The sequence below is a fragment of the Acipenser ruthenus genome, chromosome 3 (genome assembly GCF_902713425.1).
Source record: "Acipenser ruthenus chromosome 3, fAciRut3.2 maternal haplotype, whole genome shotgun sequence".
Classification (NCBI taxonomy): Eukaryota; Metazoa; Chordata; class Actinopteri; order Acipenseriformes; family Acipenseridae; genus Acipenser; species Acipenser ruthenus.
The window spans coordinates 99,796,756-99,807,359 of NC_081191.1; positions in this window are offsets into that span (position 1 = coordinate 99,796,756).

Here is a 10,604-nt window from a genome sequence, read left to right on the forward strand (position 1 = left end):
AGTGGCTGAGAGGCGGGCCTTGGGGGATTGCTCGGCCCATAAGAACTGCGCTTGGTTGTGTGGCCGGAGAGAGGATACCCAGTGACGCTGGAGAAAGACATCAGTGTAAAGAAAAAGCAGGCAAGCACGGCTTATAAGAAACAAAAAAATAAAAGAAATAATTATGTACCTGTGGGGACGTGTGTAGTATACGGGGAACTCTGGCTACCCCAGTGTATAGAAAATAGCGGAGCGTAGGTCGGAGGCCCGTATTGACTGGCTTAGCGGCAGTGGGGGCACTGCGTAAGCACCACTTTCGTTTTGTAGTTTTATTACTGTGTTTTATTTTCCCTTTTTCTTTCGCATTTTGTTTTCATTATTATTTTCGACCACTTGTATGTGCACTGGACTGTATACCAGTATTGGTAACCCCGTGGTCCTGTTTACTGTTGCCAATATTCAGGCCACGGACGACAGCACCCTCTGTGGGTAAAAATAAATCAGTGCACCTGAGCGGCGTTACAAATAAAACCTTCTGTCTCGTGTGTGTCAGTGAATTGCCCACCCCCCTTCCACAGGGTCATAGTCATTTAGCTGCTTTACAGTAACTGTGCATCAAGAAAACTTCCAAGAAAGATTCCAGACCTCCATATAAAAGTCAAGATCATTCAATCCATTGCTGGTTGGTGTATCTTCCAAGTTTCAAGCCAATACAACCAAAATAGTCCTAGAGATCCATCAACAACTAAGTCAAGCTTCAGATAAATTGCTCTTGGGCAACCTTGTTTTCCTCAAAACCTGTTATTGGTATTGGTTGTAGATTTTGCTGATTTACTCCTGTGTTGCTAAGAGTCCTTTTAGGAACTGGCTACTTATTTGGCTGTTGCAGGTAGGTATATAATTGTGTACCCTTGTGGCGGAGTGTCCTGCCCCTTTGTTTATTATTGTACTTGTATTATGATTTATAGGTATATATGACGGCGAAAGGCAGTATTAGCAAAAAGCCGGTCTCATAATATATAGTCACATTCATAAAAACCTTGTGCAGAAGGTGACCATCTCCCGAGTTAATTCATTGATTAATTGTTGCTATTCGGGAGATGGTCACCTGTATAAAAACCTGCCGCTTTGCTTGTTCAGGGAAGGGTGTTCGAGAGTGGAGAACGAGTGAGGAGTTAGGAGGTAAAAGCAAATTCAAAGTAAACAATTGCTATACATGCTGGCTCAAAATCAGCATGATACTTGTTTGGTTCCATTTGTTTGTCTGTTTGGCCAACGTGCCCTTTTGTTTTGTGTATGTTTAAAATCTTTGCTTTTATTATTTAATAAAGACACGGCTACGGCCGTTTCAGCCATACCTATTTTGGTTTGTGTCGCTTCTTCCTGGTGCGTGACGTCACCACACCTGCGCAATGCAACCACTCTGCCACAACACTACAATATATTATTGAACCGAAAATATGCTAATAATAATAATAATAATAATAATAATAATTACTATATATATATATATATATATATATATATATATATATATATATATATATATATATATATATATAATTTGTAGATGTTTTCAGTTTGCAGTAATGATCTTGTCAAAATTAATAAATACACCCTCATAAAAATGCTGGGACAGTAGTACACAACTTGAAACATTTTTTAACGTGTACCTTTTCTTTTGACTTGATAATACTTTGTTTACTCTCTACCTCCTGTCATTTAAAAAAGTTCAAATAGGTCTCAAATTATAGAGTAAGAGTGAAGGACCACACATACATTTTGGTTGGAAACATTTTTGTTAAATAATACTTGGCATGCTAAATGAACCACAAGTTGATAGGAGCATTGCTGTCTTAAATTTCGAGGCTGTTTATTTGAAGCCATGCAAAAATAACATGGTCAAGTAACTGTTTCATGTTATACCAAAGAGAAGTAATTTGAGAATTGATATTGTTGAATTATATTGTTGTAGTAACTCAGTTAAATGTGCGTCTTTAGTAAAAGCACGGAATGGGTATGCATATGTTATAGTGGAAGGAAATACAGGAAATGGCAGCAAACCACTAATACAATGTATTAATGTAATAATTTATTTGAACAGTACATGCATTTACCATATGTTTAAGTTGCAGCCTGAGAAAAAGAAATCCTTACGCTTGTCTCAGCTATTCTAAATGAACCCGTACAACAGACAAATAATTCAAAACAACAATGAAATAACTAAATATGATACTCTTGTGGGTCTAGTTTCACAGACCCTGATTATTTCTAATCTTGGACTACCTTGCCAAAATTAACATTGAAAAAAAAATGTATTGGTTAGTATTGCTCTGCAAATTAAGTTGTTGCTAAAAGTTTATAACTGGCTTAATGAGGCAAAACATTTTCCTACTTCACTTTTTAGTAAGTTTAACACAAGAAGTTATAATAAAGTGTTTTTGGAGTTCTAGATTTAAAAAAAAGAAAGTGTATATTTTTAGTTGAGAACATTCTGAAAATGCACCTTTCCCCCATTCAGGTGCCCAGCTAATGACGTTGGTTTAGCAAGGACTTGTGAGAAAGCGTGGTCTTTAAACCATAACATCATCACATCATTTTAAAATCCAGTAACAGGTGCATTCAATCTAAGAAGTGCATGGCTGTAGTTGGTCCAGTAGTGATATAGCAGAACTTATTGCATATGGAAATGACTCTGTTTTTATCATGATTAATACAATAGGGTCTTACATTCAGAAATACTGCACTCCCAGACTGCCAAATTATTATTATTTTTTTCTTTTACAAAAACTATATAAATAACTTTTTTTCGTATTCGTATTTCAATAACTTTTATCATACACTCCTAGTCTCCTAGACATTTTGGATTTTATTTGGCTATAATTTTCTAATACCTCGATGTAGTTAGTACCCTCAGTTTACATGTGCACTTGTTAATCAATATGCCCCAGTGTACCAAAAACATGCAAATGTGTTTAGTTTTTTTGTTGTTAACACCCCAGTGGTTTTTTTTTGGCCGGTTTTCTTTGGTGAGGTTTTTTGTTGCTTGTGTTACTCAGTTAGGTATATAACATTAAATAATGTTAACTTTGACAGCAAATACAGTTGTTTTATGTTTAGGCAGAGAGTTTAGGAAGGAATTATCACTAGTTAAACAAATATTACAATAAGTCAGCTAAGACCATATTTATTTTGATCTTAGTTGACTTATAGTAAAATTACAATACAACCTTGAAGTCATCACTTTCTATTAATTGACCACATATGGAGGATGAAAACCAGAGCCAGGGTTTTATACATTTTTGAGACCGTTACAATCTTTAAAATGACATATGTATTTACTTTTCAGTGTTGTGTTTTCTTCTGTTTGCTTTTTAAAACAGAGAACCCTGGAATGTATCTAAATAACTACAGTATATTGCATTTCTATCTGAATAACCAACATTTATAGAACACAGAAGAAGCAGTGCTGTGCGTGACTTAAAAGGCATGTTTCCTTATGTTTGAAAGACAACATTCATTAAGATTCTTTTAGTATTCCTAAAGTTTCCTCTACTGAATGTTAGGGTCCTGCTGCTGACTACTTCTGCTTCAGTGGATGCTACGGGCACATACAGTGCAACATTAGAAGTATACACAGCTGGGAGCCATAAATGACTGGGTTTTCCTCACTGAGCTCTGTGCTAAACAAAAAAATTCCTTATGGCTTCCCCCCAAAAACTGTATTATCCTTGAATGTTCATCAAGCTGTTTTCATGAAGCTATCAAACCTTAAACATAAGGGGAACAGAGGAACATATGATAAAATCACTATGCTGCTATTCTTCTCTTGCAGTCATATTGCCCTGAGAATAACATCCTTAGATGAGTTAAAACACCTTCACGCATTTAAAATCTTCCTTTTACATTCGCCAAGAAGAACACAGCAGTTGCAAACAGTAACTTTGTTCTTGTTCAGCTACATTTTTCAAAACTTCCATTTTTTTTATCATTACTACCTGCGTTTCATGTCTTGTGTACTGATCTTGACATTGATATAGATAGGGAATGTTCTAAGTAAAAATATATACATGTAATATAATATTAGATTATTGTGATTTGTATAAGATTTTCACCATTTTAAAATTCTGTACATTTTGTTTTTTTATCACTAAAAAAATGTATTGAAGATTTACTTTCGTCCCAGGATTAATTTATTTATTTTGAGCTATCAAGTAACTACTGTAAAAAAAGAAAGCAAGAAATGTTTGCTAATTTCGCGTTTATTAAAAATCTGCAAAATTAATGTGCCGTGAAATATATTATTCATACATGTGCCGTACATTAAAAGAAAAAGAAGCGGAAACATTTATTGCAGCAAAAATGGACCTTGAAGGCCATTAGAGAAGTTAAGCTGCTGCAAGAAAATCCTGTTTTACAGTATTGGAAATTGTTGGTCAATGACTCTAAACAGAATGTGAGTAGTTTGCAGACTGCAGTATGTTCATTTGAATTAAATTGTTTTTGCCTGTCTTTGCTTATGCTACTCAGCATTTGTTTTCACTTGATTTATGTTTTGTCTACAAAGAAATTGTATATTTTCATAATTACAGTGTCATTTAGTGGTTGACAACATTACAACTTAGTAAGTTAATGTTTTCTATTGTAAGGTCATGTTTACATGCATATGGTATTCTGCATATGGCAGCAATTATGAAGTATAAAAATGCATTTGTAAACTGATTTATGTTAAATATCTGTTTTTTCTGGGTCTTAAAAATATATATTTAATGGGTTTGTACACATAAGTACAGGAGTTTTGCTTGTCACATTGTCGTTTTATGATTAGTGTGCTTCTGAATCACACTTGACAATCACATACTGAGACTGTACGAGCACATGTCTAATAACAGAGGCTACAAGTTTATTGTCCTTTCATGATCACATCTCGTTTTATGATTAGTGTGCTTCTGAATCACACTTGACAATCACATACTGAGACTGTACGAGCACATGTCTAATAACAGAGGCTACAAGTTTATTGTCCTTTCATGATCACATCTGACATACTGTATCAAAGGGACATTTCTTGCTAAATATCACGTGCATAGAAACTCTTTCATTTTGTTTAAAGCTAAGGCTTGTATGGAAAACCGCACAATTCTCCCCCATGCATAACCTGTATTTTTAAATAGCACTAGGATTGTGGCCACAAAAAAACAAAAAAAACAATGTAGACTAATGATATCTGACTAGGGCTCTGTAACTGGTTAAAACGTGTGCTTGAAAAAGTGTAGCTACATTTCTGATCAGTGACCAGAAAATCCAGCTACAACAATAACCCATTACTGCATTTTAAATTCGGTAATAGAAATAATTGTTTTCAGGCATCTAAAACACAATGCTGTGTACAGTATATACTGTTGCTGGCTATACAATATCATAGGATTCTGTTTATCTGACATTGGGATACAGAGGATATCTGTAATATGTGATGTCCCAGTTCCTGGATTTTGTATTAGTTTTTATGTAATTGTCTGTGTTAGTAGAAAACTGCTAGAATTTAAAAAATAATATTTAATGCAAATCGTATCCAGTCCCTATGGAGTGTGTATGTTTGTTGGCAAAGCAATGCATTGATACAAAAGTTACATAACTAATGCACACGCATAGGAGTGGCTCTTCCCTGTATAGTACTCTTCTGGACAGAGGGTCAACATGGTAAAAAAAATCTTAAAAGAGATTGGCAGTGGGGATTTTAGCAGCACTGAAGGGGATGACAACTGTGGTATTAAGATCGTCTCAGATTACTAGTATTGCTGAACTAAAATACCCTCTTACCCAGTGTGTGAATAGGACAACTAACTTTAAAACAAGTAAAACTGTAAGGATGGCCCTTGATTGGAAAACCATGAAACATCATATTATACCCAGCACAAGATAACACCAATACTGGCTATAGGTGCAAGATTAGACTTTACTGCAGCACTCCTTCCAGCCTAGGGCATTTAGCAGAGGTTTGCTAAAGGGATTTTCAGATAAGAGGGGTTGCTGGGCGAAATTTGTTTGTAGCCAGCACCATAGCAACTGGCATCCCATTTGAGTCTGAAGACCTCGTCTCATCTGCTCTTCCAGTCTGAAGCCGGTACAGCAGCAGAGATCTTCTGTAGGAGGACAACCGTGTGAAGAAGCAGAATCTACCGCTCTTTCAGAAGCAGCTGAGGAATGCTTCAGTGACTTTTTATTTTACAATTTTTGAAGAGTCATTAAAATTGGATAAATTGTATAAGGTTTACAACCACATATTCTCCTTTTCAATCCACCCATGTCTGAGACCTAATGCTGGTCTTGAAAAAACAGGTTCTAGTCTTCCTGACTGCACAAAAACATCGATCAGGCAATGAAAAATAAAAACTGACAAGGTTCCAGTGATCTAAATATACATTTTGATAATAAAATAAAAATAAAAAAAATTAAAAATGAAGACTGTTGCTTATACATAACAATCAGGATAGACACCACAAATCCTTGATTCAAGTTGAAAGAAGGACACGGCTGTTAGTTATGATAAACAACTTATCAACTAGAAGATTCAGCATACAATAATTGTTTAGGGACATGTAGTTGTAAAAGTACAGATGGTCAAAAAACAATCCTAAGAGATCAACAACAGACTCTTATCTGTAGACTTTTGATGCACTACATTTTCAAATCTATTGTTCTGTTCAATGCTACTTCTACTTGCAGGTGCATGTAGAATATATATATATATATATATATATATATATATATATATATATATATATATATATATATATAAAATATTGAAAAGACAACATTCTATTTGAAAAGTGGTTGCTGCTTCCTGGTACCTAATAACTTAATGTGTTGTATTTCAAACTCCGTCCAATAGTTTAGCTTTAATCATACCAACAACAACGGTATCTGGATGTATCAACAGCATTGTATTTGAAATATTTATGTGACAAACCACAATATACTGATCACCATAACAGGGCGTTTAGAAATGAGGTTAATAAAGCTATGAAGTGGTAAGAATATGATTTGAAAGCATCGGTTATCACCATTTGAAATACAACATACAGTGCAGAAATGTACAGACACAATGACAGAATAGTGAAAAATGAACTTGTAGTCATGTAAGCTGTCACTCTCAAAATATTAGCTGACGATGAGTAAGAAAGGGTGGAGATCCAGTCGTGAATTACTTCAATATGTTTAAGATTATTATTCTCTTTTCAAAATATGGAACATATATTTACTTGCTGGACTAGTACTGATTCAAATAAGTAACATTACTAAGAATATACTTAACTAGTGTATTCCTAAAATGTTTAAGAATTTGAGAAGAGGAGGGGGTGGGGGCAGGTTCCAGGAGTAAAATTTCAGGTCATCTCCTAGCTGCTTGGTATATATATGGTTTTAAGTCTGGCTTGCCAATAAGTAAGTCTCTGCAGGACGGTTTGGTTGGTTTGGTTGTTAGCCATTTGTAATGCTGTTGCTACCTTTAAACAAGAAACTCAATAATTTAGAGCAGGCATGTGTTTTAAAAAAAGAAAAACTGTCAAAGTCAGTTTTCTTCTCACAACTGTATCTACTTTTGTACTGATTTTACGGAGTGCCTTATAATAGAACATAAGGTAAGCTGTTTTGTGAGGGATTCATTATTAGCCTGTTGACTCTAAGGAGAGCGCGCGAGAGTTCTTCCACGTGGATGTGGTTCGGTAACAGAATTAAGGTAGCTACAGTAACTGCTACTGTAAAACAGTCTCTGATCTGAAGGATGCAAAAAATACTGAAAATACATTAGAATGAAACATGAACCAAAACAATTATAGAAGAAAAAGACATCCCCAACAACCGTGCATCCTTATAAAAAGGTAACCGTTTTTTAGCCTCCCATGTCATGTTTAACTATATTTATGAGAAGCAAATCAAATATGATTTATATCAGTATATACTAACTAGCCTACTAATTTATAGTTTGTTACCCTATTTTAAACAAATATATAGGCCTATATATACTGGTATTAAGTCCTTTCGATTGGTGCAGTTGTGATACTCAAAACGATTCTATCGTGTGCAATCCCTGTTATTTACACCGATATAAATACGTCTGCACCAAAATCGGTTTGCCAGTAATAACTTTAAGGTTTATTTATTGAATTATTTATTTTTAATTGGGTGTAGGGTTGGGTTAATAAAATTAAATAATTTAGGGATTGTGTTGAAATCGGTGTTGTAAATAGCGAGGAATTCATACACAGCAATTGTGATAATAAATTAAAATGCACATGTCCTCACTATTTACACACAGTAGTCACGGCTCATGCAACAGGGAATTATTTAGGCTATCAATTTTCTTGACATAGTCCAATAGTCATTACACTAGGCTATACGTGTGTTAGTGCATCTTTTGTTTTACCAAAGTACTCGTTTATGTACAGTAACGAGTTCAGCTGGTTCTACTGACACCATACAGAGAATCGCATAGGACGTATCAATGAAAAGCATAGCATCGCAACATAGCGCCTTTATAGGCAGCATGACGACTGAAATTCAACTAGGCTGTATCAATTATATTATTGTTAACATCATCAGGAAATTATTACATTTCAATATGTATTTCACCTGATTTGCGAAGGCAATGCTGCACAATCACGCGCTAACAGAAAGAAAAGGAAAGAAAGCGAGAGAGAATGACGCCCGATGCTCTGAAAACTCCCCTCCAAAACTTTCATACGCGGACCATATTTATTATATGCGATATAACATTTGAAATCGGTATCTTGCAGTGGTCAATAAATGCAGCCATGCAACTTTTTGAATACTTTTTGAATGAGACTAGGCTACTGCACACTTACCTCATACAAAGAAGCGATGCATTCACACGTCCCTTTGCTTTACAAAGACCGCAGACTAAAGTGTTTCATGAAACGCATTGAATGGTTTTGAGTGGAAACTATAATTAATAAAGCAGGGGTCGGCTGCTCCGCAGAGACGTTTGCAGCAGTATCGCTCATTACAATATTTGTTGTTTCCAATACGTGTCGCAGTATTTATCTTTCTGTCTGTTGGTGGACCAGAGCAGTGGGATCATATTAAAAGGTAACCGATTGAAATCATTCCGTTGTTCTCGGTTTAAAACACTCTACAGTTTGCCCTTTCGTTCGTATTTGGATTTTTCTTACCCCACATGAATTCCGCAGGACAAATACCAGAACTGGTGCCAGTGTAATTAAAGACAGCACAACCTTCATATCATCCGCGTTAAGGTAAAAGGGTCAAGTTGGCAGTTCGGCAAACACGTGACAGCACGCGTACAGAAAGCAGAGCGCAGGTAAGATGATGATGCTTATTATTATTATTATTATTATTATTATTATTATTATTATTATTATTAATAGTAGCCTAGTAGTATTAGTCTTAGTATTAGTGGTATTAATATTAGTTGTATTAGTATTATTTATTTATTGCTTTTATATGGCGCTTTTTATACAAAAGTATCGCAAAGCACTGTACAGTACATAGCAGAAAAAAAGAACAAACCACAATACATTTGTATAACATGTCACACATACAACTGCCACAGTCAGACCATTTAAATAACAGTATACGCTTAATACAAAAGCAGCAATTTTAAAGTTACATTAAAACCCACTAAGATAAGAAAGCCATTTTATAAAAGTGTTTTTTTAGTATTAGTAGTGTTAGTATTAATAATAACAGTAGCAGCAGCAGCCTCGTATATGTAATAGCTTGCCTGTTTTTTAGACTTGTCTAAAAAAATCTAAAGAAATAGGTTCGATTAAAAAGTTATAATTATTAAAATGTCATTTTACATACCGCGGTAACGCTCACAGTTATAAGAGAGCAGTGCGGTACCGAGAATCGATATGGATAGCATGGGCTTATTGTGGTAGACCACAGTTTATTTTTTGAAAGATCCGTGTATCGCGCTATTCTCCTTTATCTTTCCGTTTTCTTTCTTTCTTTCTTCCTTTCTTTCTGCAAGTAATATGGATTGTTTTTTTCGTGCTATTCTTCCTACCTTTATTTGTCGCATGTGACTGGTGTTCTCCTCCAACATTATCCTGGCTAAAGCATTTACAAATAAGTCTGTTGTATAATATATAGCATTGGGAGAATTGTATTTACAAATATTAAACATTATTTAGAGAACCCGATATAACCGCAGACTTTTACCCTTACAGAAATATGACCTTACAATAGCTAGCCCAAAATCAATAGGTTATACGTTTCTTTTAAGTTGTTATGCATTTAAATATGTTTTAATTGTTTAAATGTTAAAATGCTCCAATTCCAAATCCCCTTTTGTTAAAAAGAGAACAATTTAAAGCTAGCGTTTACTTTTGATGTATTCTTTATTTTGACAGTTTTAAAATACTGTGAATATAATGATCAGTATATTCAAAAAGTGCCCGTATTGGTATATTAAATACACTTTTGTATGTGCTGTATAGACTGTAGCCTATGTAGAGGCACAACTATTGAATTGCCTTGTTGTCCACTATTACAGTAAATAGGTTTCAGTGAGAATGAGATGCGCAGCTCAGAGTCTGTCAGACAACAGTGATGCCATGCGTGCCCTATTGACGGGCTCC